An 18,940-nucleotide genomic window follows, 5' to 3' on the forward strand; every position below is an offset into this window, starting at 1 on the left:
ATTAAATTAGGAAAGTAATCCAAATAATCAGTAAATTTTAAGACAATATTAAAGACAAAGCAGAATAACCATTTATTTAGAATATTCTCACAGAAACTGTGTTATCTGCAACAAAAAATTAAAGCCAATGGAAGTCCTAGGCAAAAACTCTTCTGCAAGTGAAATCGGCATGTGTTGTGCTATAAGAAGTTAACTTTACAAAGCTCTTTCTCCACACTGTTCCCTTTTTCACTTTTTCAGATGATCTATGACTCAGATCCTGACAATACAGATGCCAGTGTTAGAAATACACAGACTTCCTGAGGGCCAGAATTTTTATTAGTATACTTATATTTTCAATGTCTTATAAGCGTGTTAAACTTCAGAGCCTGCTCGTTTCTCAGTTAAGAAACTTAAAAAAATTGCTCTATTAGGTTTAATGCTGTCACAGAAAGAAACTATGCCCTTTCCAGTCCCTCACATCAAACTCTATATACCATTTTGTGCTGATCCAGACAATGTCTTCAATCAGCTGTATCTTACACAACTTTTGCTCTCTTCCCTGTATGCTTCTCTATGCCAGTACTTGATTCCTTCTCCCTTCCTGTTGTTTTGTTTGTTTGTTTGTTTGTTTGTTTTAATTCTGATTGCAGGCAGTTATCTACTGGAGAAAGGGCCAAAGGTGAGGATGCTTCTCAGTGAGTCTCCAAAATCAGTATCTTTCCCTTTATTGAAGATTTCCCCTCCTCTCTTCCTGTAGTTCTGGAAATTATCAGATGAGACAGTTACTGCCTTACATCTACAGTCCAGCCAACTGCAGGCAAGAGACTTGCAACGGGGTGACTGCGCCACATGCCATACCAGCTGGTGCTTGATACTGATCAGCTTAAGACTTTTTTGCATCCCTTATACATCGCATCTTGACTATCAAATACTGGGACAAAACCTATGTAATTGATAGTCAAAATCATCGTTACTGATAAAGACCAAAACACTCTCTACTTTTAAAGAAATGGTAACATGCACTTTATTTTTAATATAATGACTATAAAAATTGTAATTCTCCAGATAAACATACATGTAATGAGAGTCATTACCATACAACAATAAACCATCACTGCTATTATAAAACCATAAACTGTTATTCAATATACTATAAAATTCAAAATCTAATTGAAATTGCTAGTTTTGCATAATTCCCACAAGCCATCATTCTTTAATACTGTGAAATGAAGGGGGTTTTTGTGGAACTATTAATTGTTACTGACAAGCAATAACCACTGGAATGAAACTCCAATTATCAGCAGCCATTAATCACATTTACTGTCATTTGTGATATCAAAAAAAAAATTCAATAGCATTCTAAACAGCAGAAAAGAATTTATAGCTCTTATGTTTTAACTCACTTCATAGAAATCAGATGGTCCTTTTGAGGTAAGCAAGGAATTAGAAAAGGCTATTTTCATTCTAAGCACGTTCAGTCTTGTACTTTCCAGTTTAAAACCAAAATGTTCTACCTTTTTTCTATTTCAAACAAGACTTAAGATAGCTTGCAGGTTTATTTCTATGCAGTCATGTACAAATTATAATTTGTTGCATGATGTTACTGCAGTCACATGGCTTTAACAGTAAGACATTTTAGAGATCATCTGAGCATGTAGTTCACTAGTCTGTTCCAGGAAAGCATTTAACGTTACTTTTAGGATGCAGGCTTGAGTAGGAGATGAAGTGTCCTTGGAGATGAGGTGTAAATAAGGGTGGCATAGCCTTCACTGTGGTACCTGAGCATTCAAATAAAATGAACTCACTCAGAACATTTTTAATCTTGTTAATTTTTAAGATTCTGTTGTTTACTTCAAATAATTGTTTTCTCTTTTTTTTTTTTTGGAACCTATACAGTGTATCAAGAACATACATGTACATCTTTGGGAACAAAATGATAGCAAAACACTCAGTAGTTTACTAGTGACTCGACTGCCCAAACATGCAACATAGGCACTGCAGTTAAAAAGCCATGCTTGCGAAATGGGATCTGCTTACCACACCCTTGAAAATTCCTGGTATTACAGATCACACTGTTGGACCATGAAGGGCAGATTGCGGTCCTTACTCTTAAATGGTACTGAGGTTGTTTCCAGACTACAGCAGAAACAGACCATGCTGGGTGATGAGGATTCAGACTTCACTAGTCATTTACATTGAAAGTCTGTCAGGTTTTGATGGCATAATAAGATTTAGATTTAGAATAGTGTGGAATCACCAGTTTATAATCTGCTGTGAATAACCTCATTTAGAAAAAGCAGTGAAATCCTAAATATTTTCTTTACTATTCTGTGTTTCTCACGTATGGTTTCATCCACCCTTCACAACCCATCAAAGACACAAGCCCCCTAACATGAATCAGCAGAGCAGGAATAACATCTGTTCACAATATACTGCAAATATCCAGCAGAGTATATTTACGGAAGAAATGTATGAGAAAGGACAGTTGAATACGTATCAAAAGAAGCCCTGAAATAGACACAAAACTCATATTTAGCTAGGTCTTAGGCACCCCCAAAGCACAGGTCATTGCTTGGTTTTCAAGTTTTCAAGTAAAGGTATATTTATAAAATTAAGTGTGTTAGTGCCTCTGGAAGTGAAAGTCAGAGGTTGCCCATGCTAACAATTTTCAGTTTATGTAACCAGTCCTCCAAATTTTTAAATACTGCAATTTCACTAAAACTGGGGTGAGTAGCTGACAGTATGGTTCTATCATGCAAAATGTACTACTTGAGGAAGTCATGCCTTTGGGATTCTGTTCTTTCTGATATAAGGATTCTCTTAAGTTATTGTTGCCATTTCCCCTTTGGTTACTTAAAAACTGTGGTTAGACAAAAGTACTGGTGATTTTCCTGCTAAATGTAATTGAACATTCTTCCTCTGAAGCATAGCAAATTTTTGGCCTATCTGCATTTTCTTAAACTAATTGAAGACTTTAAATGTGTACACGTCTAACGTAATCAATATTATACTACAGCACTGTCATGATTAATTAGTAAAGAAAAAAACAAGCAACAACTGCATAAATGAATTGAAATAGCAGAAAAAACCTTTGTCTGTCATGAGAAAACTTTGCAACACAGTTCGTTCCTCAAATTCAACTCTTAAGCCTTTTCATTTATTTTTTTCTTGATGTTTTCCTGAGTTGTTTGATGTGCGACTTGACTAGTTTATAAATTTATTAGGAAATAATAGTAATAATTACCGTGTTACAATAAGATTTGAGGTTGAAGAACTGATACTGAAAATCCATTTCTGGCATTTAAGTAAACATTTCTATCTTTTCATAAGAAATCACTAAGTATTTAAAAAGGTTATTTTTCCATTACAATGCTCCACTTGAAATTTATCATGCAATAATGCGTTCATTTGTGTTTGCTGTTGAGATAACAGAGTTAATCAGAATAACATAAATCAAAGTATTAAAAATGTAGTTGTAAATTCTTGATTTATTAGGGTAGGTAAACACTAGTTCTGTCAGATGCTGCTTATCTTTCATCCTGAAAGGTGATCCTGCCCCTCTACTCTGTTCTCGTGAGACCTCACCTGGAGTATTGTGTGCAGTTCTGCTGTCCTCAACATAAAAAGGACATGGAACTGTTGGAACAAGTCCAGAGGAGGGCCACGAGAATGACCAGGGGACTGGAGCACCTCCTGTATGAAGACAGGCTGAGAAAGTTGGGACTGTTCAGCCTGGAGAAGAGAAGGCTGCGGGGAGACCTCATAGCAGCCTTCCAGTATCTGAAGGGGGCCTATAGGGATGCTGGGGAGGGACTCTTCATTAAGGACTGTAGGGATAGGACAAGGGGTAATGGGTTAAAACTTAAACAGGGGAAGTTTAGATTGGATATAAGGAGGAAATTCTTTCCTGTTAGGGTGGTGAGGCACTGGAATGGGTTGCCCATGGAAGTTGTGAATGCTCCATTCCTGGCAGTGTTCAAGGCCAGGCTGGACAGAGCCTTGGGTGACATGGTTTAGTGTGAGGAGTCCCTGCCCATAGCAGGGGGGTTGGAACTAATTGATCTTAAGGTCCTTTCCAACCATAACTATTCTATGATTCTATGATTATGGAACTAAATACATTCTCAGAAGGAAAAAAAAAGTATACAAATATTACCCTAATAATATCTTTCCTTTAAAGAAGATTAATAATAGACAAACATTTGCTAATTCAGCAGGTATGTTTATAACATAGTCTTTAAACTTGAGCTGTCAGTTAACACATATTCAAGATTCCTAACTTAAAAGGGAAGGATACCCTTGAGTATGATAGCAAAAACTGCCTTCCCCCACCCCACCCTACTTCTCCCTCTCTCCTACTTCTTATCTCTCATTAAATAATAACTCTCATTTAGTGACATCAGTCATTTTGCATCAGCCTTTTTTATGGCTTGAAGAGAATGTTAAATGTGGAATAAGCATGAGTGGCATTTAAACTGAAACGTGTGATATCTTCACAGATTTTGATAATAAAAATGGAAAACAAGTCATGAGTTGGTATTAACATTAGCTAAGAAATGAAAACGGATGCAGTAATTTGCAATTGCACAACAGTTTGGCCCATTCTGCCATCACTGAGCTGCAAGTATTTACAAATGTAAACTAGTGCACTGTCAAACCTTGAGACTGGTAAACTGTACCCAGTGGGTTTGGGTAGTGAATGCAAGGAGGGTGAAGCTTAGAAGTGTCATACAGCTGTGATCCTCTTCTCATTTTACTGTGAGGGTCTGCTGTCTTTAAATGACATTGAGTCACTTGGATGTCTTACAGAAAAAGAAAAAAAGAAATTATCATCCTAATAGCGGGTAAAAACGAACAGAAAAGTAAAATGCATAACCACTAATAGGAAATCCTGAGAGTTACTGGGCTTTCTCTGATTTATTTCTGCTAAAGATCTGGCTAAAGGGAGTGATCTACTTTTTGGCTGCTCAAACTGAACACTTGAGTAGATGATAGTTTTGAAGATGTCATCTGAAGTATTACACAATTAGTATGAATAATTTTAAAATATTCTGTTCCTGTAACAGATCATGAAATGCCTCATCTAATGGACTGAGGAGCTTAGATCCAAGCTATTCCCAAAACCAGCAAGCCTGTACATTTCCGTCATTGGCTATCACAAAATTTGTCATTTAAAATTTAAGTTGTGACTGAGTAATAGCTCCCAAAGAATGATCTAACTTTGGCTGAGCTTTGCTTAAGAGTTAGGCTACACCTCCAAAGATGGCACTGCAAGGTGGGAGGGGTGAAGCTGTTTGCTGGCATGGGAAGAACTGAATGTGTAGCCAAATATTGCCACAATGAAAGAGTACTTTTCCATTGCACCTACTTTCCTTAAATCTTGGCTAAGTTCTGGCCGTATTAATGACAATCTCCTTGTCAATTCTGATGTACTGTAAAAGTAAAGCTTTTGCAAATTTGAAGATGTTGCTTGCTTTGGGATTTCTTAGTCCCTGTCAACGGCTCACTTATCCTATATCAAATTGACACAAATAATTTAGGATTCTTTAATTGATTTTAGCAAATAGCCCCCCCACTTTATTGTTCTAATTATTTGTTTGATGGTTTTATTACAGCTGTACATCTGGATTTTCATTTTTAGACATTACTGATTTAAAAGTTTTCTCCAGCCTACGCCATGTAAAACTGTGCTTTTGATGTAAACCCATATTATGGTAATGTGTGTACCACTGCACATAGCATTTGCCGACTTTTGAATCAACTTACTTTGAGGGCTGCTGGCTGGCAATTTCCTTCTCTTTAAATATTCCTGATAGGAGTTTATTGCTTTTCGGTAGCTGGAGAGTGGTATAGCACATATTCAACTCTTATATTTAGTTCCATCTCCATTTTAGTTACAGACCGTATTGCTATAATTAAAAACTATACAATTTGTGTTTATTATTCTATATGCCTTGAGTGTGTTCTATTCTTTTGCTTCTAGAGCACTCCCCAAGGTAACACAAAATAATAACATGCCATATGGCAAATAGAGTCAGCTGTACACCACACAGCATCTTTTATCATGCAGCTTTTACAAAATGACATTCCCAAGTTTGTAACTGATGAATATGGCATGTCCTAAAGAAACTCTAGCTGTATTATTCTGCTTCTTCCATTAGAAGCATCCTTGCTGACATTCTGAGCCTTTTTTAACATAAACGCAGCAGCCGTCATTTTGCAAGAATCAACAACCTACAAAGGAACAGGCAGAATGTCTCAGCGTGCTAAGCTTACCAAACTTCAGAAAGTTAGCATAAACACAATATTGTATTATCATGACTTGTGCAACATATAATTGATACAATGTAATAGTAATAATGAGTTTCATGTAGTTTGCAAGGCTTGACTGGGCATTGTTGTTTGTTTGTTTTTAATGTCTGTATTGTTCCTGGGGATTCACAGAATGTGTTATTTCAGTAGTGGATTTCCACAGGTTTGGAGTCAATCATCTGAACTGTGCTGTGTGGAAGCATTAGGTACTGTTCCGTGAAAGTTAAAAAATAAGCATAACGTGGTTTGTAGATGGGTTCTACAAATGTTTGCCTACACAGCTAAATTCTAAAGGGAATTTTCATTTGTATATGTACAAAATGGATGTGATAACCTGATATTACATAGGAATGTGAAACCCTGCATTTCTTACCAGTTGACATGTGTTGTTATATGAGCATCTCACGTTAGCTTTAGTTTTATGAGTGGAAGAAGAGGCAAGTATTAAGCAGACAGACAGGCAAATGATGGATATCCAATGTCTGAGTATTTCTTTCCATCTTATGCTTGTGGCAAAAATATAATTCAATCTATTCTAGAAGTAAGTCTACTTAAGAGATTAAGAAAATGTTTCTGTCGTGAGCCATTGCATCATGTAACATACAGTTAGCTTAGCTTTTCAGCTTGTTTTAGGCTGCAGGGAACACAGAGTCCCCTCTCACTATGTCATGACACGTGGTACAGTAACTTTTCACCAAAGCAGCAGAGGAGAGGAGCAAAGGATGAATTGTTGCTCACTGTTCTTCTAGATTTGCTCTTTAGTAAATACATTTTTACTCTTCTCTACCCAGGCTTGGGAAATAGGAGTGTGTCGAAGCTCCAAATGACCTTTCCACCTGTCACCAATCTAAGAAGGAAGAGGTAGGTCATAAAACATGATACTTTTCTGCAGTGTGCATGTAATGCCCCAAGAGATCAGCACCAGGCTACGATAATGTCAGATTTGAGAACTTAGAACTGATTTGTTGAGAAAGAACAGTAAACCACATAGCACAACTCTCTTTTACTCCTTTGGAAAAGTATTGCTTGTTTGGTTTTCTGTAAGAAATAGTACAATCTTTTATTTAAACAAAATGAAATACAGAAAATGGATTTCATTCAAAGATATGTCAAATACCAGTGTAGTAAATATCTGCACTGAGGGTAATGGCAATTTTGCTCAAAAAGGAGATTTATTGTGTGAGTGTATGGGAGTAGGGTATGTGTGTGTGCATACATATGTCCATAGACACACAAAGTGGTAATTCTCAGAAACAGTAGGGAGGGGCAAGGTAAGCATAAGCTACTCTATATGAGTCATTACACATTTCACACTTTATACAGAATCACCTGAATTCCTTACCTGATATTTTAGAAACTTTCTGTCCTTAATTTTTCTTTCTTGCTTATCTGCTTTATCTCTACTGCCGTTCTCCACTTTTTTCTTGCCTCCTTGTCACATACGAAACCAGTGCGGACTGTACATTGATGAACCTGCATTGACAAATACCTTAGAGTTACAGATGGGTAAATAAAAAGCATTTATTACTCTTCTTTTTGTCTTCCATTAAAACAGAGAGAGAACAAGAGACCTGGGGTCAAGTTCTGATGTAATAAGTTTGCAGCCTTATTTTTATATCGGTAACCACTTAAACCCATGCACATAATCCATTCATGTAATTATTATTTTTTTTCTGAAAAGAATGTGGCAATACAAACACATAGAAATAATGTGTCTTAAATCACAAAACATGAGCTTATGAGAAACAGAAACTACTAGTGTTGGCACGTTGTCCTTTAGAAACCCAAGCAAAACCTTCAGAGTGACCAGCCATGTTTAGAAGTGCCAAAAACTAGTTGCGGCATTTACCTGTTTTCTTTTAGAGCTGATCTTGAAGTTTATAACAAGGTATCTATCAGAGACACTGCGGCGTTCAGTGATTTTCACAGAATTCTGATCAGGCTTACAAGAAATTCCTCTATACTGTAAATGGCAGTTTTCTGAATTGCAATCTAAAGGAGGTTTGTTTCCTTTTCTCTTTTGTCACTCTTTCATGGGTTGTTCGGTTGGTTTTTTGTTGTGGGTTTTTTTATTTTATTTAATTCCAGAACCTATTTCCTGGCTTTTCCCCAACTCTTAACATTCCCTTCTCCAGCTCTTGTGCCTCTTTTTTCCACCTTTGCTTTTGAACAATCATGTATTTAGGCATGAGTTTGTAAATAAAAACTATATTGTCCTCTTTTATGAACTTAGCTATTCCTAACATTCTCATTTGTAATCCTCTGACTTCCTTAATTAAGTCCATTATAGTTATAGATGCCTGTATGGGGAATTTGATCATGATTATTTGAAATGACATAGTTTTGTCATACAAGGAGGTATGAAAAATAATCAGAATTTGGGAATGTATAATGGTACTAATGAATTTTAACTGAACTCTACTGTAGACTCTTGGGATGTATTTTCTAAAATGAAAGCCATTATCTTTAAAATGATTTCTACATTCCTGGGGACTTTATTTGCTTGAGAAACACAACAGCCGTATTTGTTAGCCCTTCTGTAGTAGGATTTATGTCAGAATGAAGACAAAATGCATAGAAATACTTAAAGTGGCTTCTTTTAAATGATGAAAATGGTTCCACTCTTTAATGTATGGAGATGTTGAGTGTTCAGTCTCAAGAACTGAACAAGCCTCTGCAGAGAAGCCTGCCTGCCACTGAATATGGACTGGCAGCCTTCAGTAGCTCAGACACACAAAGTATGGTGCACAGAGCCTTGAATCCAAGATGAACTTAGGCTAAAACCAGCAGAATTTGGCCCCATGTTTCTCTTTGTCTCGCTGGCAAAAAGTTTTACATATAATAAGCACAGTCATTAAAATTATGACAAGTACCAGTTAGGTTGTGCATCATTTATTGCAGATTTCTGTGGTCACGTCTTTATATACTTTAACATGAAGTATGCGATTCCTTAGAGCGTACCACATTTTATGAGTGTGTCCAGCTTTTCACTGGGAGGATATTAAATGAAAAGCATTCTAGTTGCCTGGAAATTCATGCCATACACCAAACACCATTTTTTCTGTGATTAGCTAGGAAGAACCATCTGTCATGTGCCCACCCCCACATTGCTGAGGAAGGCAGAGACTGTGAAGGTGAGAAGTGTATTTACTTTTGTCAACAAAACCAGCTGTTGCCATTACCTTTAGCTGTAAGGCAAACATGCTGGAAAAGGTGACTACCTATTGTGATTCTAGTGCACTGGGACCAACTATGATTGTTGATGACAAGCAAACCTCTTAAAATCCAGAGGAAAACTGCTTTATGGCTTATGTCAGGAGGGCATGTACAAACACAGCTCCAGCTGGGAGCTGGAACCAAGAAGCAGAAAATTCAGGCTAGAAGAGTATCAGAATGAGTTCAAGTAAGGATCCCCCCCCATTCTCCCACCTTCCTTTTGGTAGAAAATGATACTGGAAAAGAGAACTATTTTTCTCTAATGATAACATAAGATTCTGAAATTAAGCACAGCAGGTAGAAACATCCGGCACAGATGTAAAAAAAAAATACTGCATGTTCATATGCTGAAATGTTTTCCAGTGCTGACAGCTAACTATTCCAAGTGGAAAAGGTACATGCTCTGGTGTTGTTTGTTCTCTGCCAATTTCCCTTCTTACATATCTGGCACCGTATTTTGGGGGCTGTGTACTCTAATCTCTGTTATTCTTACCAATATCCATCAGACTAAGAAAGATATTTACGGAGTGAAATCATTTTGACTTTGAATAGGATTGCAGCAAATAGGTATATCTTCCAAATTTTTGAGAAGGGGAAATGGGGCATTTCTTCCCTAAAAAGACTTTATTCCCTGGCTACCTTCTTTCATATCATACAAGAAGAACACTGCTATGGTGTGAATGTACCTAGAGCATTTTTCAGAGGCAAAATATAAACATTGGCAGCAAAGGGCACTTCATGCAAATGTGTTTCCTGAGTGATGGCTCTTCCTCCCTGATGATTCTGGCAAGACATAATAGTTTGGGAAAGTAAGTGGAATGCCCTGCCCTTCAGCTCTTTTCCCCAGAGCATGTACATCCCCTTGCAAAAAGGATTATGACAAAATAAAACGTTCATTTGGGTGGAGCTTCTTTCAAAAGATGTTCAGTATATCACTGTAGAAAATAGTAGAGATAAAACAGAGCTGTAAAGACACATTTTTTGGAGGAGAAAACAGACTATATGCGCCTGACTTTATATTGCACTCATATTCCTTTTACAGCCCACCTGTCAGTCCTGTTATCCTTGTCTAGAAAAGAATTTACAGTAAGTCTCTGCTTCAATCAGTTTCCATGGTAACTTGGTTCTGTTTTAAAACCTTTACATAAAAATGGCTTGGTTAAAATAATAATGAGCTGGAGTGATTGTCCACACCTGAACTACATCTTTCCCATTGCTCAAAAATAATCAGATGGGGTATCGCTCCATCTGTGCTAATTCCTTTAACTTCTACAAGACTGTCTCACTAACCAAGCCAGATCAGTTTCTTTACCATCTGTAAATCTCAGTTTTCAGAAACAGATAGCGTTACGGGTACTGACTAGTGTTTATACATTACATGCAGTGAAGCACAGTAAAGCATGTTAGGGTCTGAAGTCTTGAGTTCACTGGGGAAGGATCCCTCTGTGTGTACAGTACCTACAGCAGGGCTGAAAGCTCCAAGGACCACAGCATCTTTTAAGAAATGAACCAGAAGAGGCAGACTGTCCCTCTTCTAGAAAATGCTTTTCACAAAGGTAGGGGCCAGATCAAGGGGAAATAAAAGTTCAGAAAAAACCCAAATGAAAGTTTTAATTCATTCTAAGAATCTTGTGATACTGGCCCATCAGGATTATCTCTTGCACCCATAATTTCTGATTCTCAGAATGAGAATTTTGACTCAGTTTTACTTGGTCTTTTACACTATTTTTCATAATTCTGATTACTTTATACTGTCTCATATATCATCTAGAAAAAGTCAATTTTCTTTCTAATAACTTAAATAGTTCAGTGATAACACAAGTTTCGGTTACAGGGAAATCTTAAAAGAATTTCAAATATGGATCTGATTGAGGTCTTCAGCAGCTACGCTGAAAATTTGCTGCATTTCACAGGTGACACCTTCCCTGTGATAACCAAAAACTTGTATCTATTCTGTGCTAGATCTGCTCTTCTAAGTTGTGTTGGATAGCTTAATATTTGTATAGGAAGCTTTTTGTTCCATAGGAGGCACTGACAGAATTTATGGAAAATAATTTTACACTGCTGTGTCTTCCAGGTAGGCATTGAAAAAGCTGCTGAATGTAAGCATATGCGACAAATTTGTCCAAACAAAGGCTTGGTAAAGGCCTCATGTTTTGGCATGGCACAAAAGTTGTATTATTTTCCTGTTAGGACTGGTTGCCCAGCTGGTAACATGCATTGCGTTTCAAAATTTGGGTAGTATGTGATATTCTGTGATTCTCCTTAGCAATACACAGAAGGGCACTGCTCAGGGATTTTTCACACCTTATTTCTGAATGGCACTACTTATGCAAGGTATATGCACGCTGTATTCTTTATATGGGTTTACTTTTGCGTAGACTAAACTTTGGTTGTCATCTACTGATTCATCTAGATAATAAGATAACCTTGAAATTAATTTGCAATTTAAAAAAAGAATCAGTATCTTTGTCCTATACCAAATAATAGGGGTGTACTAGACATTCTATTTAGGCCTACATAATTCTTTCCATGACAACTTGAAAAAGCAAGCTTTTAAATCTATTTTTTCCACCTCTTATTTTTAACTAGCAGTTTCAGTTACCCCTTATGTCCTAACACTGTCCTATATACATTAATTTCTGAGGGCAGGGCGCTGTCAAATCAGGGTATCATAAATTTACTGAATTCCTCTCATCAGTCATGGTAACAACATCTTCACAGTACTCCTGCGCGTCACTAAAGTATGACCTTCTCTGACTGATCTGTGCAGACTATGCTTAATTGAACTGTGCTTTTCCAGTGGACATTTTAACTATCACACAATGATTTTTTCTAAAGCTGACATCCAAACAACTGGTCTCCAGTTTCCAGATGAAAGAATAAATAACACCTGCTGCTTTTCTGATTGAAAAGAGTAGTTATTCTTAATCCTTTAAACCTCTTTTAGCTCAATTAAATAATTACATATGCTTACACTTTTCCATGATTTTTTTACTCCTTTCATACTCCTTTGTATAAAGAGGGGTCCTGGTTCTGTGCCTCTTTTACGACTGTAGCACTATTGATTTCATCCTGATGCTAATCTGTGCTCCAGAAATACCCTAGTTTGATGGGAAAACTGATCATATTCATTGGCTGCTTGAGCTGGGAAATTTCTTGTTAGTCATGGCCTTTAATACAGTTCTTATTGTATTTAATTAATCTGCTAATTACTGTGAAGTGTATCTTTACTTTTTGCCCTGCATATTGTTTATGTGATCAGCATACAACTGCAAAACTCTCTCAAATGTATAATTTGATATTTCTGTTAAGCGGGTCTTATTATTTTTAACTCATTATGCTGACATACTTTTAAAAAATCCTTAGTTGATATCTATGTCTTTTATTATCTTATCTTAATTATTGCCAAGTATTTGAGAAATACCAGTATCTATTACTAATGTAGTTGCTTGCTGGTAGGAATTCCAGTTAGTTAATCTCTGTGCCTCAAATGCACTCTAAAGCAAGTAAAATTCATTTGTATAGGTGGTGTGCTCATCTTTGTGAGGTACAGGTGTTTCCCTATCAGAATTTTGCTGCCCTACCTTTTCATCCCGTATCTTCCTGAAAATCTCTACTACTACCTTCAATATGTATACAATTCTCTTTCTAGTATCTTTTTTACACTGCTAAGATGCCCAGCCCTTTAATCTCCACATCCAGAAGCTTCAACAGCTAAGTAACTTCTTTATGTTTGATTTTCATTAGCAAGAATTCCAGTTACTTAGCCCTCTGAATTACTACCCAAACTTAATTGTTTTGATGAAGGAATTTAACAGGCAAACATAAAAAAAAGTGGATTTTCTTAACTTTTTTCTTTTTTAGCAATTTTGTTTCAGTAGTAGAATAATAATGAGACCTTTTGTTCAATTATGATTAGATTTTTTGTCATTTTTGTTGAGTATGATTTTGAGGAACAGAAGCTGCAACACAAATATTTTGGCTTAAGAAGCTCATAGTTCAATACCTTCTTTACTACTAAAAATTTACAAAGCCAGTAGTTACTGAAGCCACGAAAACTAATAAAAATCATGCTGGGCTTACAAACAATGACAATAATACACATTTTTTAAATAAATAGGCTCTTTTTTATTTCCATCTGAATTACGTAATATTCTCAGCAAGGCAGATGTTTTTTAAATGCAAGAAGTGCTGGAGAAGGGGAGTTGGGAGGGAATATTCACCCATCCTCAGTATGTTTAAGGTAAAATTCTCATTGTTATAACTACCCCTGATGGCTGCACTAAGATCAAATAAATTTAACATAGTCTATTATTCCTTACTAAACTTCAGCTCTTCAGTCCTACAATGATAAACTGTATTAAGAGTTGTGAGAGGAAAAACCTGAGGTTTAGAATGTTTAAAATCTAGAAGTTAAAAGAAAAATAATAAAATCGTTCTGCTTTCCCATACACACAGTCATAGGTTGAATCATGGGGTTTTTTCCTCTTAGGTTTGCTTTTCATCTCTATGAATATTACATTTGGGAAATCATTTGCTAGCTATTTTTTGTGTCAAATGCCCAGGTCATATAAATTAGCTACACAGACTTCACTGATGTCATATAGATTTATATCCCCATGGAATGGAAAGCATAGACATGTAACGTAGCACAGCATAAAAGCTTTCTCAGTTAGCAGAGATGATCTATCTGCAGGAGAATTTCAAAGTACTTATTATCTTGGACCAAGGACTCAAAAGTTGGTGGGAGTTTTACCATCATCTTCTCTGGAGCTCATGGGAATATTCACACTACCCAATTTTAGGCTACTCGCTCACTCAGATCAGATGATTAAAAGAAATTTAGAAAAGGTAAAGTTGATTTCTTTATGGTCCAGATCTTATTTAACAGAAAAGAAGGGACTATGTTCTGTTAAGCTCTTTTTTGAAATTCAAATTATGTTTATACCTTAGGGAAAAGACTAACTAGAGGCTAATACGGCTTGCAAGAGCTTCTGATGATTAACCTACTTTGTATTGCTCTCACCACACTGCATTGGCTAATCATCATCTTTTAGCAATGTCTTCAACAATTAGATAAAACAGCATTTCACTCTTTTCTATATTTAGAAGATGTTAAGCAAAGTTATTTTTCCTTCGCTTTCCATTATACTTGCCATATGCACTGCATATAGTAGAATTAATGTAAGAAAAAATTCATTTTCTATCATTGACTAGATACAGACAAGTTAATTCTTTTTTTATCTTTACTTTCACTCTAGGCCCAGTGCCCATTGCTGTTGAATGAGATTCTATGGGTTTCTCACTGGCAATGAACAGAACTTAAAATTCAGTCAGGCATTTTCCCATTTGGAATCTGTTTTATCACTGATGTTTTCCTGACACATTAGATACTGACTGGGAAGTCTGGTAAACAGAAGGCATTCTTGACAGTCTTGAATTTACTGTCCAGAATGAAAGAGTCAGTTACTATGGTAGTTTTGTGAGGCAGTCTTGAGTATGTGTGATGATTACATGGTGTGTGTATTTCAGCTCATGAACCAATTATACTAAAGGTGGGAGAACTATTTGATCATCAGTTCTTATATATATTGGATTTCCAATGGTGGATATTTGGGGGGAAAAAATAGAGTTTTTCAAGTTCATTTCTAGGCCTTCCAGCTACAACCCTGCAGCCACAGCACAATTAGAGATACCTAATGTGTCTGTTCTTCCTTTCATATATTTCAGGGACTTGAACTTTGGTCTTCAGCTTTTCAAGACAATATTTCAGAGATGTTTTTAATAACTGGTATTAGAATTGTTTTTCAAGTGACATGTAAATTCACAATGGCCAGTTCTACTATATGTGCAGTGTATTTCCAGTTCACAGAGGAATGTGACAAAGGGGCTTTTACTGTTTCATTTTAAAGTTCTCCTGTGTCCTGAGATTCTCTTATAAAACTTCTAGTATTTTCGTAAGAAAAAAACCACTAGCTGATTCTTACAAAACTGTGCATACTTGAACTGTAATGTCGTAAGTGCTGTTTTTCTGAGTATTCAAAAGTATCTTCTTTAACACTTATGTAAAAAGGCTGTATGTAAGAGAGGAACAGACAGCTGCGCTTATTAGTATGTCTTACTGTAGCAGGTTTTTCTGGTCGGAAAATAAGCCAGCTTATTATTAGGTGGAAATATTATTAAGTGAAAATAAATTTGGACATCCCTGAGAAAGCATTTTGCAGCAAAATAAAGACAAAAAATTTATAAAATTGTTTATATATAACTAGAAAATGACAAAGGTGTTTTTTTTGCAAAGGAATGCCATTGCAACACCAGTGTCATTTCCTTTGAGAGAAGGTACTTATCTATGCACAATACCAGGCCAGAGACAGCCTTTAGTACCTCAACAAAGGAACCAATGATGATGGAGTACAGAAAATGAATAGTTTAGAAAAATATTAGGTTTAGGTACACATACAATGCTAGTTTGAACAGTAGATACGTTTTCCATTCAACTACATGCTGAATTCTACAAGAATACCTAATTCTTGTTATTCATGGGACCATCAGGGTAAAGAAATAATCTTCCCTAGACTTCAGACAATTATCTAATGACATTGCCAAGAGCAGTTGCTCTTTTTTCCATCTTCCTGTACATCATCAAACAAAAATACCTCTCTCCCTAGAGATACTTTGTTACTAAACAAATACTTACTGAAAACACACAAATCCTTGAAAACTGTTATGTGGCACAGGAAGAGAGCAAAAGATACTTTCAAACACCAACATGCCCTGTGTCTAGAGTAGAAGGGATGTTACTTATTAGAAGTGCTCAAGTGACTGAGAGAGACCATGCCACATGTGATAAAAGGAGGCAAATGAAAATTCAAGAGCTTCTGCCTGTCAGATTCTGTGGTAACAGCTTCACCTAACTGTGATTATTGATTAACCTTGAGCATGTAACCATCATGCTCTAGTTGCAGACCATAAGGTACCTCTTAACCACTCAAAGTATTACTGCACTGCATTCAGCAGCAGTATGTGCATCTTAGCCAGGCACATACATTGGCCTCTCAGACCTACCTGTGCTTAAATATCTGCTTTATTTACACTGCCTCTAGATGTCCAGTGCTAGGAGAAGTAGAAATGTCAATTGAATAAGTAAAACAAGGATATATTTGTGACAGCAAAGACTGGATAGTTTTGGAGATCTTTTTGCTTATGAGAATGTCACCACATCTAAGAGAAGATGTGCATCTCAGGAGCATTTAGTGACCAAAAAAACCCCAAACAACAACAACAAAAAAACCAAAACCCACATGCAGTATTCATGTGTAGTATTCTTTTCTAATACTGCTTCTCCTAATTCAAAGAGTTCAGTGCCACCTTTTTTTTAAATTTCCTAAGTCCATACGTTTCAGAAACTATGTATTTAAAGATCTCTTTCCCAGAACTGTAATAATAGAGGATTTTGTTAGCCACATTTAGGGATTTTAAATTATTGCTGCAGAAACTCCTATATTATAGTGCACAAAGAAAAAGAGAAACAGTTTTCCCCCACAGCAGATTCTCAGTGTATATTACATGATCCATAAGTAGAACAATCATGTAAATGAACTGTATTTCTCTGTTTGAAAATATTTAAAACTTGATTTATTTCCAAAGTAAGAAAGTGATATCGAATTAAAAGAAAAAACTCTCACCAGTAAAAACACTACATGAAAACTAAGCACACAGTGTATATTATGCATGTGAGCAACTTGCATTTGAAAAGATAAAAACGTGGTGGTGTTTTCTTATAAGAAAGAAACTATGACGAGTTGCTGTAAAAGAGGCAAGAATGGTCTAATGTAACATAAGAAATACCTTATGACCTTACGATTTTTTAATTAGTAACAGACTGTGTACTAAGAAAAAAATATCAATTTTCTTTTTAATCCATCCATTTTACTTCAGTTTACTTGGATTTCATTTCTCATGCCTGCTAGGTCTCATTCTTTTAGTACAGACCCACTTTTCCACCTCCTGCCCAGTTTCATGCTCCTTGGCCATGGTGGCAGCATGGCATGTATTTTTCTAAGAAGCTCCTATCCTGATCCTGGACCACACATGCTGGAGGTAGCAGATCAGCAGATATGTCAACTAGCTTTGCCTGCAGTATATTGTCCTGGAATAGGACAGAGGCACCAGCATTGCATTTCCGTCGGAAAAATAATGCTAACTGTGGAGAGGTTTGTTTGTGCCACCTCCTTTACAGCCATGGATTCTTTCCATGCAGAAGGATGTTACTCGCTTGCTGTCACAACTTCACTGGTCAGACTTGTGTAACAAAGGAGACTGGAGTGCTGGATTTGAGTCTAGCCTTTTAAGCTGTGCCAATACTATTTTAAAATTACATGCTTACCAATGGAAATAATGTAAAGCAATCTATTCACTAGCAACTCCATTTTTATCCTGCCCCTGTCCTCTCATGTCCTCCTGTGTACTCTGACTGTAGCTGGTGTAACTTTGTACTTGACAGTTCAAACACTGACTGCACCTGCTGCAAAAAAGAACAATCTATGTGGGAGTCCGTAATGCAGGTGGTCAGCTCACGCTGAACTATCTGTGCAATGCCCTCTGGAAGAAACTACATTTCAGGTCACCAGAACCCTGCATATTTTTCTTGTCTTTACTTACACAGTATAGTAAGTGAATGTAATATAGTGCTCTCAGTACTTTTGATGGGTTTATCATATGATTAATAACTGGAAAAGTTTCCAGCTCAATTCTCAGGTGAAAGAGACAACCCAAACAAGCATACTTTAAAGCTGGAAGTGGTCACAGTAAAATCTGTATTGGCAAAAGTGAGGGGTTTTTAGCTAGCTAGTGTACCAAAGTTACAACTATGCTTGTTTTAGTCCTCCTTGTTGAGGAGCAAACTGTCAGAAATTCTCTCTTGTGTTGAGAAGCATTAGTTTCTATGTTCCACTGTACATGCTGACTTTTTGATATTTCATTCCATTCTGTGAAACAAGGATTCCGTTTTACAAAGGTAAGACAAAGACATCAGCAGCAAATCCACAGTATGATTTATGGGTTCTGTAGGCATTATGTGTAAAAAAAACAACGATTAGTAAATGCTAGGTCTAATTCACCAGTTAGTGCAGTCTGTGACCCAATAATCAAGTTGTGATCTGTTGAGGCTAAGTTGTCCTTGGCCATACCCTCATACCCTCTAACTATATAGCAGTTTTCCCACCATTTCAAGCTATAAAGACTAGTTCCCTAGAGTATTTTGAATCTCTTGATATTTTTATTTTGAATTTTATGACAATATAGTATCAATATGGTGAAACTGAGCTATGACATTTCCCAGGACAGCCTGACTCTGTCAAACCTTGTCCTCCCTAACCACGTGTCTCTACCAAGAATGAGACACAAGATAGTTACTGCCTGAATGTGA

The 18,940-nt window shown here is 36.5% G+C and overlaps 1 protein-coding gene across 11 annotated transcripts in view; it reads right to left on the reverse strand.

The window, feature by feature from the left end:
- Positions 1 to 18,940, reverse strand: part of B3GALT1 (beta-1,3-galactosyltransferase 1) — a 201,703-nt gene that overhangs the window by 100,410 nt on the left and 82,353 nt on the right. For 6 of the 11 annotated variants that reach the window (XR_009723916.1, XM_061343369.1, XM_061343347.1 and 3 more), the window contains exon 2: positions 7,637 to 7,767. The exons of 4 other annotated variants lie outside the window; for them this stretch is intronic. The gene's annotated coding sequence lies outside the window, so the exon portion shown is untranslated. Of the gene's footprint in view, positions 1 to 4,340; positions 6,217 to 7,636; positions 7,768 to 18,940 lie in introns of those variants that run through there. One more of the 11 variants, XR_009723918.1, reaches the window with a different exon arrangement.

This window comes from Neopsephotus bourkii, unplaced genomic scaffold (assembly GCF_033783945.1).
Source record: "Neopsephotus bourkii isolate Nb327-2 ecotype Australia unplaced genomic scaffold, CSIRO-AGI_Nbou_v1 NB_196, whole genome shotgun sequence".
NCBI classification, from domain to species: domain Eukaryota; kingdom Metazoa; phylum Chordata; class Aves; order Psittaciformes; family Psittacidae; genus Neopsephotus; species Neopsephotus bourkii.